This window comes from Austrofundulus limnaeus, unplaced genomic scaffold (genome assembly GCF_001266775.1).
Source record: "Austrofundulus limnaeus strain Quisiro unplaced genomic scaffold, Austrofundulus_limnaeus-1.0 Scaffold214, whole genome shotgun sequence".
NCBI lineage: Eukaryota > Metazoa > Chordata > Actinopteri > Cyprinodontiformes > Rivulidae > Austrofundulus > Austrofundulus limnaeus.
The window spans coordinates 322893-335007 of NW_013952616.1; the positions used below are offsets into that span (position 1 = coordinate 322893).

Here is a 12115-nt window from a genome sequence, read left to right on the forward strand (position 1 = left end):
AAGTAAAGGTACTCAAAAAATGTACTTAATTACAGTAATAAAGTAAAAGTACTTTGTTACTGTCCACCACTGGTTATAGGCGCAAAGTTAAAAGGCCGGCATCTGTGATGGTATGGGGGTGCATTAGTGCCCAAGGCATGGGTAACTTACACATCTGTGAAGGCACCATTAATGCTGAAAGGTACATACAGGTTTTGGAGCAACATATGCTGCCATCCAAGCGACGTCTTTTTCATGGACGCCCCTGCTTATTTCAGCAAGACATTGCCAAGCCACATTCTGCATGTGTTACAACAGCGTGGCTTCGTAGCAAAAGAGTGCGGGTCCTCCCCTGGCCTGCCTGCAGTCCAGACCTGTCCCCCATTGAAAATATGTGGCGCATTATGAAACGTAAAATACGACAACGGAGACCCCGGACTGTTGAACAACTTAAGCTGTACATCAAGCAAGAATGGGGAAGAATTCCACCTGAAAAGCTTCAAAAATTGGTCTCCTCAGTTCCCAAAYGTTTACTGAGTGTTGTTAAAAGGAAAGGCGATGTAACACAGTGGTAAAAATGTCCCTGTGCCACCTTTTTGCAATGTGTTGCTGCCATTAAATTCTAAGTTAATGGTTATTTGCAAAACAAAATAAAGTTTCTCCGTTCGAACATTTAATATATTGTCTTTGCATTCTATTCAGTTGAATATGGGTTGAAAAAGATTTGCAAGTCATTGTATTTTGTTTTTATTTACRATTTACACAACGTGCCAACTTTTCTGGTTTTGGGGTTTGTAAAATCAAAATATTGATACTTTGATGCCTCAGACATTTCAGGTGATGTGTATCATTAAAGAGAATACAGTGGAAAAACTAAACTATTGAAAGCTTTTCTAAATCATAAGCAGTTGGTGGGAACTACTTTTTCTTCCGCCTGGCTAATGGGTAAGTGCAGCAGCACATGCCCAATCAGTCAGTTTGTACATGTTACATGTTCAGTAGTTTTATGTTATGTAGCATTAAAATGCAAGTTTTCATTTATATAATAGTTCTTGGTAAGTAAACAATAATTCATTTTAAAGGTTTTATTATTTTACTTCATTTTTTTAATTGTTAAAAACACCATTTCTCACTAATTTTGTATGATTTTGTCCTCTGTTTTTTCTGTTTTCCTATCTTGGCAATATTATAAATGAGGATGTTACATCAATATACTTCTGAGTTTAGTTGAATAAATAAATTACTCTGYTGTCTTGTTTAGATTCACCAGAAATATGTATTTGCACAAAATATCAGTGTAGAATCAGAATTGCTGATACCGTCCTGTGTTTTATTCTGTATCAGAATCAGAAAGGGATTAAGTATTGGTATTGCACATCACTATCAAGAATACTATACTGTGACTTTTGGTAGTGATACATATAATATACAATAGACTAAATTAAAAGAAAAAGTCTTTCTACTCACAATGTTGGAATTTTGGCTAAACAAATGAGAAAACCCAGCCTAAAACTGGAATTTCCATGAATGAATTGGCATTTTGATGAGTTCTTACAAACTTGCAGATTGTTTTATAGTTTTTGGAGATTTTCAGGAAAGAATATTCATCTTAGAGTGATAAYGTCACACTGATATTCAATTTGTTATAAAGCTTCCAAAACTTTTGCCAACAAACTCTCAGTTTTAGACTCCTTATACAGGTCATGTTAGTTCATGTCACAACATGATTTATAGTTTGCGCACGATGTCAGAGGCGTAGTTTGTAGTCTGCATTTCTGTCTGTCTTCATGAAAGGGATGAAACAAATGTGTTCACTATAGTAATGCTACATTTAGCTCAGATTTTTTACAAAACAAAGTCCCAAGTTACAAATTAATACATTAATTTTTTTGCATTTGTGGCATTGTTATTCTACAAAATGTATTCTGAAATGTTATCATTGGATAGTTATTTTCTATAGGTGGACCAATAGATTGGCTGGTGTATTGTTTAGGCTGGTTTATTTTTTTATTTGTCAGCCAGGTCTACTGAGTTAGTCATAAAATGTTAAGCAAATATTTGGGCAATTTTTTTCATCGCTCTTATTTTATACTAATAGGTTGAAATTTATAAGTTTCAGTATTTTCTATGTGACATTTGTTAAATATATTGTATATTGAGCGTCCAAAAAGCTGATTACTAAAGTTAAAATATCTGTACTGTAATTATCAAGCTTTCTGTATACCTATTGCTGGTGCGGCTGTAAAAGATTAATTTTACAAGACAATAGTAAAAAAGAAAACTCACGTTTCTACCATATCCAGGTCAGGGTTGCAGTGACAGCAGGGTGACCGAAGCGGCCCAGATGTTGCTTCAGCCCTGCAGCTCTATTCAAAGTAACAAATGGCCTCAATTTCGCAGCGCATACAGAGGACCGTTTCATCCAAATCCTCTTGTACCCAAGTGGCTCGTTTAACACTGTTCACCATGCAGTTATATTTCACCTCCTCTAGCAGGKTTTTTTTTTCCATGGGCCCCTGACTAAAGTCCTTGTCTTTGTTACAACACCACCACTGAAGCGTGTTGTGATCAGATCTTTAAACAGAGGCAGAGAGATGGGAGGACAGTTGAGCTGATTTATTCCACAAAACAGAGGTTCTCGGGGAAAAAGAGGGAAGTTTCACATCCTTAAGATCTCTTTGAAATCACAAGAGGGTGGCTGAGCAGAGAGCTTGAAGTGGCAGGTACATTCAGTTTGATCCGTGTAGATTTACTTGACTCTTTTATGGAGGTAATCCAGCCAGAGACCATGCTAAGTTGTGATGTGCAGTTCTATAGGCGTTCTTTGGGCTGGTGACAGAGGGCAGACAGTTAGAGTGCAGGAGATCCTAAGCCAGGCAGGACTTTGTGTTTAGAATGACATGAGGGATTTCACAAGGGCAACACTAGAAGTGCTCTCTGCACAGGTTTGCTCTTGAACTTTTAAAGAAGGGAAGAGCACGCCAGGGTGGATTAACCACAGAATGGATGATGAGTCATAGGTGTGTGGAAAGAGTACCTATAGGAGCCATACCAGTTGAAAAGAAAATATTTGGTAATATCATATGCCATGTTCTCAGCATTTTTTAAACGTAAAACATTGCAGACAAATAATAAAGTAGTTTTTTTTAAGCAGAGACTGTGACTGCGTAAAATACAATAAATAAATAAAGCCAGCATTGACTGTAAACTACATCTTCGACAATGAATGTTGATTATTTTACCCATGAAATAATGACATCCCACCACCAGGTGGAGGCGCACAGAGTTCTAAGTAGCTGGCGGTGAAATTTGCTACATAAAATCTCCATTTTATCGCATTTTTGTCTGCTACTTTTGGTGCGGCCCAGTTGGGAAGTGGGAATTTCCCACTTATAAGTTGTAAATTTAACCTGGATCACCCCTCCAGTGGGAATTCCCTGTCAGAAAGTGAAGGAGGTCATAATTGAAGACAGCAACTTTTTACCACAAATCAACAGCAGCCATATTTCCATGTAATGAAAATTTTGAGCAAAATTTCAAAGTGTCACAAAAAAATAAAGAAGAAGAAGAAGAAATGTGAATTAGGCATATTTCCATCTATTGGTTTGGAGTGAATAATCCAGGCTAYGCAAAATGTTAACTTGTCAGATGTTGACGTTAGGCATGGCTGTGGTAAACAGGAAGTAAATGCAAACTAGCCGGGACCAAACATCTTGTGACAATAGAGAGACTTTTCAGGAAAATGTTGCTATCAGGTAAGTTGTAATTGTTCTATCAACTAGTGTTGGTGATGTTGCATGATGTCTGGAGATGTACAGGAAGAAATGCAATTCTTTTTGCGTTACAGGAATAGCTGGGAAGAAGGGCGAAGTGAGAATAGCTGATCAATTATGTGAAGTAAATGTTTGCTGTGKCAGCAAATTTGTTTTCATCTCCTTTTTTGCACATTAACTCTTTTTTGTAGAATCCAAAAACCACCTCCACCAAGCATAAAAACCTTTTCCCGAATTTTGCCCTTTCCATCAACCTTTTCTAAAGCAATACTTCAAAATGCACTTCAAAAATTGTTAATGGAAACACGGCTAGTGTTATTACTTTTAATAGTATTTCTGTGTTCAAATGCTGTTTCTATGCACAAAATACCACRCAGAGCTCAGTTGTTTGTTAGCTGTGCTCAGCCGTAGCAATGAAACAAGGAACGTGACGTTTCATGTTTGGTTGAAGTTAAACTCAAAACRTCCAAGTTAATTTGAAGGCCACCATAACGCTCGGAGAAAAAGAGTTTGACACTCCTGTTTTAGAGTCAACAAAGTCAAGATGGCCGCCACAGACATTTGCTTTGATTTATTTTCCAAAGCTGCAGGATGAGTCATGAATCAAAAGCCATGATGGAAATAATAGAACTCAACTAAGGGTGCTTCAGTGCTTCCACTGTTAAAAATACAGAGGAGCTGATTTACCTGGAGCATGACTCACATGTTCCAGATTGTTCTGCATGCAGAAAAGAAACAAACAAAAAAACAGAACTCCATTGAGAAATCTTGCCTCCTTGCTGCTCAGTTCTTTCATTCTTCGCGTAAGAAGAGTAGGCCATTGAAGCTTCTTTGCTCATCTCCTTCTGGTCCTGCCTCAGTCAGAAATCACTCTCCAGCTCCAAGCAACTCCTCAGCACAACAGCTCTGACTTGAGCTGGTGCCAAAACAACGAGACTCTGCATCTCTACAGAGTCTTGCTCTCTTCCACTGGCTTGAAAAACGAACACTTTAAACCCAGCCTGATGCCAAGATACACAGTTTTCTACAAGTCAAAGTTGAAGTAAAGACCCCGCTTCTATGCACTTCCAGGACTTGATCTTTCTTTGAGACCCTCACTGATCTCTGTGCACTTTTTCAACACTCTACCACAGGATAAGCAGATTTGACTTTGATGCAGGCATTCTTTTTTTTTTTTTTTTTTTTTTTTTAGTTCGTGCCAGTTTTTTTTTTTTTTTGGGCAGTCTGGTTTACTGTGTTTGTGTTGAATTTTGTTGTTTACCATACCACACCACTTTTATTTATAAAGCACTTTAAACAGCACAAGGCCAACCAAAGTGCTGTACAGTAGACAGACACAACAGGACATAGTCAAAATACAGATATGGAGCATTTATATTTAYAGTACTAATAGAACAGAGTTATGATACATGGTGTTTGACAAATTCCTTCAGTTTGGTAACTGTTTTTCTGCTTTTCCATGCATTCAGTTAGCCTTGCTTGACATTGTTTTAGAATGATCCTTTGTGAATTYGGTTTTAAGAAACAAATAGCAACATAAATAAGTAAAATAACTGAAAATCTACTTCTGTCATCAGTAGCAGCAAACAATTACTTTAAGGAACAAAATCTACCAGCATACACTGGTTACTTTTGCACCATTTAAGACAAGTGTTAAAAAACATGATGTTTCAGCTTTTGCACAACTATTGCAACACCAGTTTTCCTGGGTTCAGAAGCATTTGCTTGATTGGTTACACCTGGATGCCTATGATCTCTTGGGAATAGCATCACTTTCTCCATTTTCCAGCACAACATCACAATCAGTGTGTTGGATGGAAAGAAATCTCTGTGCGTGCGGATCTGTTGGATATGATGTACAATGAACCTAATTATCAACATGCAACAAAACTGCCAATGGAACAGAAAGGGATAACTAAGATCTTTTAGTATGAACCTCTGTGGTTATGAAGAATCAATATCTTACCTGTTATAGCTGAACAACATCAGTTTGAAGAAATACAGTTTATTAGGATTGGCCATGGAATATCACGCCAAAGATTAGCTACCAAAACACTAATGGCCTTTTTACAATGTAAGGCACGGCCCAGCCCCAGATGGCCTGATCTTACTATACCCCAGTGCTGATTGTATTCARTTTAACCAGAGTGCCTCCTCCATGAGAGTGAGCATCAACATATTAAAAACATGCAAATCTCATTTTGTTTTAATTGCAACACAACAACGAACAACATCAAGCTAGATAGAAAAGTACAGAAGACTGTACCGGACCATCCAACAGTATGACATGGAAGGCAAGTGGGCAAGGCGACAGAGGAGGGTAAACTAATGCTAGCTAATATTAGCTTGTTGTTGCCTGGTAGCTTGCTCCAGTTCTTGTATAGTTGAACTCTAGTGAAAAAAAAACGTTACAATTGTTGCAAACGATTCAAGAAAAGTCTCATTAAGCTGTCTTATTATGTAGTGGAGAGYTAAAACCATGAGATCCTGTTTTACAAACGCTGCCTTGTTGTATTTTTGTAACCAGAGTCTTTGAACCTGCGATGCAGGGTTTTAAAGGAATAGTTCAGTCAACTTTAAAGTGAAATTCTGTTTAAAAGTTATCAAAAATTATTAGCTGTAACATCAGTCATAGAGCACAGAGTATGAAGAAAGAGACACAAGTTTTCCTCCAGTTTAGGCTAATAGTTAAATCAAATCCCAACGTTTGTTGGTTTTCAGGCTTCTTAAAAAAACTTTCTTAAAATTCACACTGTAAAACAATGCATTAGATTAAAGCTCTACCTGTTTGCTTGTTGATGTTGGATTAGTTTGTTGCTGGTTTCTCAACCAAACAATGTCTATATTATTATGCAACTGTGCATGGAGCATAGACAGGCCAATAGCATCAAGGTCTTTGAATGTACCAGCCAACCCATGGGTTTCCAACCCTTTTTGGTTAAGTTACACCTGCCTACCTGCTGCATTGCRCTCTTATTTCCTCACCAACATTAAAAAAAAACCTTAATAATAATGCCTTGCACTTCTAATGCAAATTATGACATTTACAGTAAAGACTAGCTGTTAATGTATCAGTCTGGTCAGGATTGAACTATTTCTCAAGAGTGAGGTTGTTCATTGATCTATTTCTCACAAGTAGAACATGAAAAGYTTTTTTTCCTTATACAGAACTTCACGTTAAAAAGCCTGAACTATCCCTTCAAACTGTTTAATGTCAGACATGAACCAGAACCTTCCCAGGTGCGGTGCTGATAAATACTGTATGAGTCCGGAGCTTTTCCRTCTGCATGAATTTCCCTCTTTTATGCCCTGACAAGCTTTCAGCACCACGGACAGCAGCAAGCGTGACTCAGGCCGAATGTGCTAACAAACACAGACTCTTCAGGTCCTCCTCGCCTGGCAGGGTTCTGTCTGTGGTGCTGAACTGCTTATGCAGCCGTAATAACACAGTTCAGTTCTGGACCCTCAGAGATCCAGATTATTATTCTGCACATTACAAAAAGGAAAAAAAAAACTTAAAAATATATATAATTTTAATGTAGATTGTGTTTCATGCCTGGCAAAAGCAGTGATAAGCTAAATATGAATATCTATTTAAGATTTTCATATATTTCCAGTGATAGATGAGCCATTATGTTTTGGTTTTTTTTTTACATTTGTGTTGGTAAGTGTCTGTTAGCAAAATATCTGACAAGCCCGTGAATGGATTGAAATTAAACTCTCCGTAAGTAATCGCAAGACTTACATCGACAACTGATTACACTTTGGAGTCAACACAACTCAAGATGCAGGCCACAGACAATTAACTTTAGTAAACAAACACCTGGCTCTAACTCAATCAGTTTTACAGTTAATGAACTATAAACTGCAGTGGTGGTAGTTGAGAGTCATCACAACCTTTACTCCAAGCGCAAACAGATTGAAAATGTATTTGCTTAAAGATGTCGGCCATTAATTTACGAGTGAACTCTGCTTGTCTGTTAGCAAAATATCTTGAGCGCATCTCAATGGATTGTACCAAAACTTTCAGGAAATGCCCAATAGATATGAATCTACGACTGTTCAATGTTTGGAGTCAACACGTTTCAAGTTGGACGTCACAGCCAAGTTAGCTACGAAAACACAAAAAATTGATATATTTCGCTCAGTTTTACAGCTATTGTGCTAAAATTTGGTGTGGTGGTAGCTGAGAGTTGTTCCCATCTAATAGCCGGCTCTGAGCGTGAAATCTCGCGAGAGTGCGTTCACCCGTCTAGGTTTTATCGAAACAGCTAGAGCTCTAGATGTTCGCAGTTTGAAACAGTGGCACGAAAAAAAAAAGCAACGGGCGACATGCATTTGTTCAAGGACTGCCTGGATTTTTATTTAGCTTTACAAACTATCTGTTACTGACACACATTCACGCACACCAACCCCTCCACCCTCTGCCCGCCCCCGCCGCGCTGAGTTACGGTGTAGAAGGCGGGTCGGAGCGTCAGTGTTGGGGAGAGAGAGAGAGAGAGAGAGATCCGGTCGGCCAGTCAGCAGATGCGCTGAGAGAGGCGAGCTGAAACCTTCACTGATCCATCCGGAGGGAAAGAAGGAAGGRAGGAATCAGCATCACATCAACCCCCCTGGGGGCACACACTGCTACTGCTCCTGCTGCTGCTGGAAAGTACACCGGGTTTGCGGGATTTCGCTGTGGAATTTTGTAATTTGTCATTTTTGCGCTCGGACTTCATTCATCTCGGATGTAGCTACCTCCGTGAAAACGGTAGGAACAGATCAAAAACTGGACACTCCGTGTGTTTCAATACTAGTTTATCCTCATCAATATGCACTTAAGGTTGCGTAAAGGTGTTTGGATGATGAAAGTGGGAAACATTTCGTGTAGAATGTTTGGGTAGATATGGGGACGCGCGTTGGATGGAGAGATTGGATTAGTAGTTTGGAAGCTTTTACGCGCAGCTACATCTTCACAAATAATAGCCCAATAATTTATAGATATTTATTAAGGAAGCATTTCTGGAGGCTGTTATTCAGATTTGAATAAGTCCTTTTGTGAGAATGAGACGGAAAGTTTCCGCTGAATGAATCGAGACATTCAAAATGCCGTCAAAACTAAAAAACTAAAATAAAAAATAAACCTGCAATGGATCGATTTTGAAACGGGATTTTGGTGAACAGAATCAAGTTTTGCTCCTAAATAATAATAATAATAATCGCTAAGCAGCAACCAGGCTGCCACCATGCGAAAAACAGAGGAACATGTATAAAAATATATAATTTCAGTGCCGGACTATAGGTTTTCTGTCCGTTTGGAGATCTTTTCTTTCTTTTTTTTTTGGTTCATAGAGGGTGAAAAAACAATCTGAAAGGACAGCATTGCGGATTATTATAATATAATGGTTATTTAGGGATGCAGCTCACCTTCTCAGTTAATACTGACCTTTTCGCCACTTAATCCCAGAAGTTAATTATAACAAAACTATTTTAATCTGAGATGTTCGACGGGAACACATCTTTTTTGTAAATAAAATAATAAAACCTGGTGGCAGTTTATTTATTTATTTATTTATTTAATTATTTATTTATTTATTTATTTATAGGTAGGCCTACAGATGGAATAGTATAGGGACTGGCACACTTGTTTCCATTATTGGTCCTCTCCACCCCAACAGGTCTGGACACGCGCTTATACTCTTGTATGCTGTGACTGATGTCGGATTAAATCGTTCCTCCGGGTTGAAGCTTGGTGACAGGCAGGAAGCTCAGCAGCATCAAGGACTGGAGAGTCAGGGTGGTCCCCTGTGCGCACTGGGGGACGGGGCTGCCTTTCTACACATGTCAATAAATCCTGCTGCAGTCAGGCCRGTCCTCTCGATGCATCATTTATGGGCCAGTCTGTGACAGGTCGCGTGCCGGTCATATTTTGTGCTATTTATTAACTCAAAATAACATGTCTGTATGCAGGCAGAGTCATAACAAACTGGCTAGAATAACTATGAAATATAACATATCATATTGTGCAGCTTACTAATGTTTTAATAGCTGAGACTAAACAAATGTTATTTCATGTTATAAAAAAACATTTTCTTWCATTTTCATGACAACTATGTGAAATAAAGTGTCAGTAACAGTTATAAAGTTATCACCACATTAATCCAGTTTGTCTCAGCCTTCAAGCTAGGCAAAGGTCATGCCAGGTGCAATGAGGCATGGTTCTCATTGACGTCATCCTTCAGGTATTGAAATTTATTATTATTTTTGTAAATCTGGCCATGTTTGTGGGCTTGCATTTAGCTTGTAGCTAGGGAACCAGTATGGAGGAAACAAAAAAAAACTAGAGATAAAACAAACAAACAAACAAACAAACAAACGTGAAACAAGGCAGACAGGCGCTACTGGATCTCACTGCACAACGGTCATAAATCATGACACCAAAAACACATAAAATGATAAAGTTAATCTGGCACTGTTTGTGTTTATAATCTGATGGTGTAAGATCCTACATGTACATTTACTTTGGATGTAGCGTTGCCATTTGTTTTGTATTTTTGGACGTCTCGTATTTTCAGCCAAATTGAAGTGTCCCATACGGGATGCTCTTTTTCCTGTATTCTGGTTGCAGCCAGCAATCAGAGCTGCCATGTTACAATAAGCAGGTAGGAATTTGTATAGCACTCCGAGCTGAAGGGGGACCCTGAGGTACGATACTGAAGTGGCCAAATGCAACAACCGTACGAAATGCTGAGGACATTGTAATAACCGTCATAGTCACGCTACCCCCTTAAAGGGCCCTGTGACATCAGCAACACAGACTGCAGCAGCTTCATCAGCCTGTTTACTGAGCTTTAGCACAGGCTACATGTAGCATGTCGATTATATTTGAACCTTCCTCTGGTTGGCTGTCAATGTAAGCAATTGATCATGACTAGATTTCTGCGGAGAATTGCATATAAATATTAGTTTTTCATTGGTTAGCTTCTGCCTATTAGAAACTAATTGCAGACGTGTACCTTGGTAACACGTTTTTGTCTGATATGATAGATAAGCATTTCTATCAAATTAAAATAATGSTTGTCAATAGCAAACTCAGTTTCTTTGTGGTGACCTAAATTGATCATGTCTTGGTTACCACATTCAGCTTCACCAGGTTGTCCTCACCCCAAATAATATGGCCGCTCTCTCCGACCATAAAAAGTCACACTATAGAGCCTAGATCAGTGGTTGGGAGTTTCATGGAACCACTRGTCTAGAGCAATGGTTTCATAACTTAAGAGGTTCCAACTTCTGTTCCTAACTCAAAGCCATTTCCAAGCCAAGCAGAGCCACTCCTCACCCCATTCCTCACTRCTCCCCACCTCTCTCAAAGGTGTGTTCAACGTTTATCTCTTTATCAAATAATGAACTCATTATTATAAAGTTTTATTTGGAAAAGGAAAAACAACTTTTTTTGTTGTTTTCCAGTTTGTTTGGGGGATGTTTATGTAACAAGGTTATGGCCTCCCTTGTGCTCTCTGGTGCCCTTAGGTTGGGAACTTCTAGTCTAGATGTTTTTATTTCTGTTTGTTTGAATGCACTTAGTCTAAACAGTGTTCAGCCATGTTTCAGCTGTGCTCTGCAGTCATTTTGACATCTGACAACACTATACATTGAGGAAATTTTACTATCACAATGTAAAATATCAATAAAACAAATTTAAAAATGTTTTTTTATACAAAAGTTAATAGAAAAGCAGTAATGCTGAATGGTGACCTTATGGATATTAATGGTTGGGGCATGGTATATGCATTAGTAACAGTAAAAAGGTCAGTTGTGCATCATGATCTTGATCAATATGGGTTAAGGTTGTCCTGTACTTCTGAGCTGTACAGAATGCATTATTCTCAGTTACCCCCAATCACCCAAAACGGAAATGGAAGCAGTTAGTTTAGACATGACTCATAAGCTTCCAAGTCTTAAGGAAGATGAGTTCAAAGTGAATCTAAAGTAAACGTGCTCTGTGGTGCACAGTCAACCAAGCACAAAAGGCCTGCATGAGTTCTCTGTACCCCTCCTCTGAGGCTGATATGGTAACGTCAGCTTTTTTAATCACCTCTGATTTTTTGGATTACGTTAGTTACTGTGTGGATGTTAGCAATTAACTTTAGATCATCTCCTAATTTTCAACTAGGGTAAGACTTTCTTGCAATGCCCTTGAACAGGCCTCAGTATCACTATGCTACTTTGTGATATAATTTGTTTACTACAGTTTATGATAGATACAAAAATATTTATTAAAAGAAAATCCTATGTGAAAAGTATCATCTATCTATCTATCTATCTATCTATCTATCTATCTATCTATCTATCTATCTATCTATCTATCTATCTATCTATCT

The 12115-nt window shown here is 38.3% G+C and overlaps 1 protein-coding gene across 1 annotated transcript in view; it reads left to right on the top strand.

Annotated features, from left to right (window-relative positions):
• Positions 1-8240: 8240 nt before the first annotated feature.
• Positions 8241-12115, top strand: part of LOC106525132 (neurexin-3b) — a gene marked incomplete in the record, with an annotated part of 484453 nt that continues 480578 nt past the window's right edge. Inside the window, 1 exon segment of the mRNA XM_014019257.1 lies at positions 8241-8505.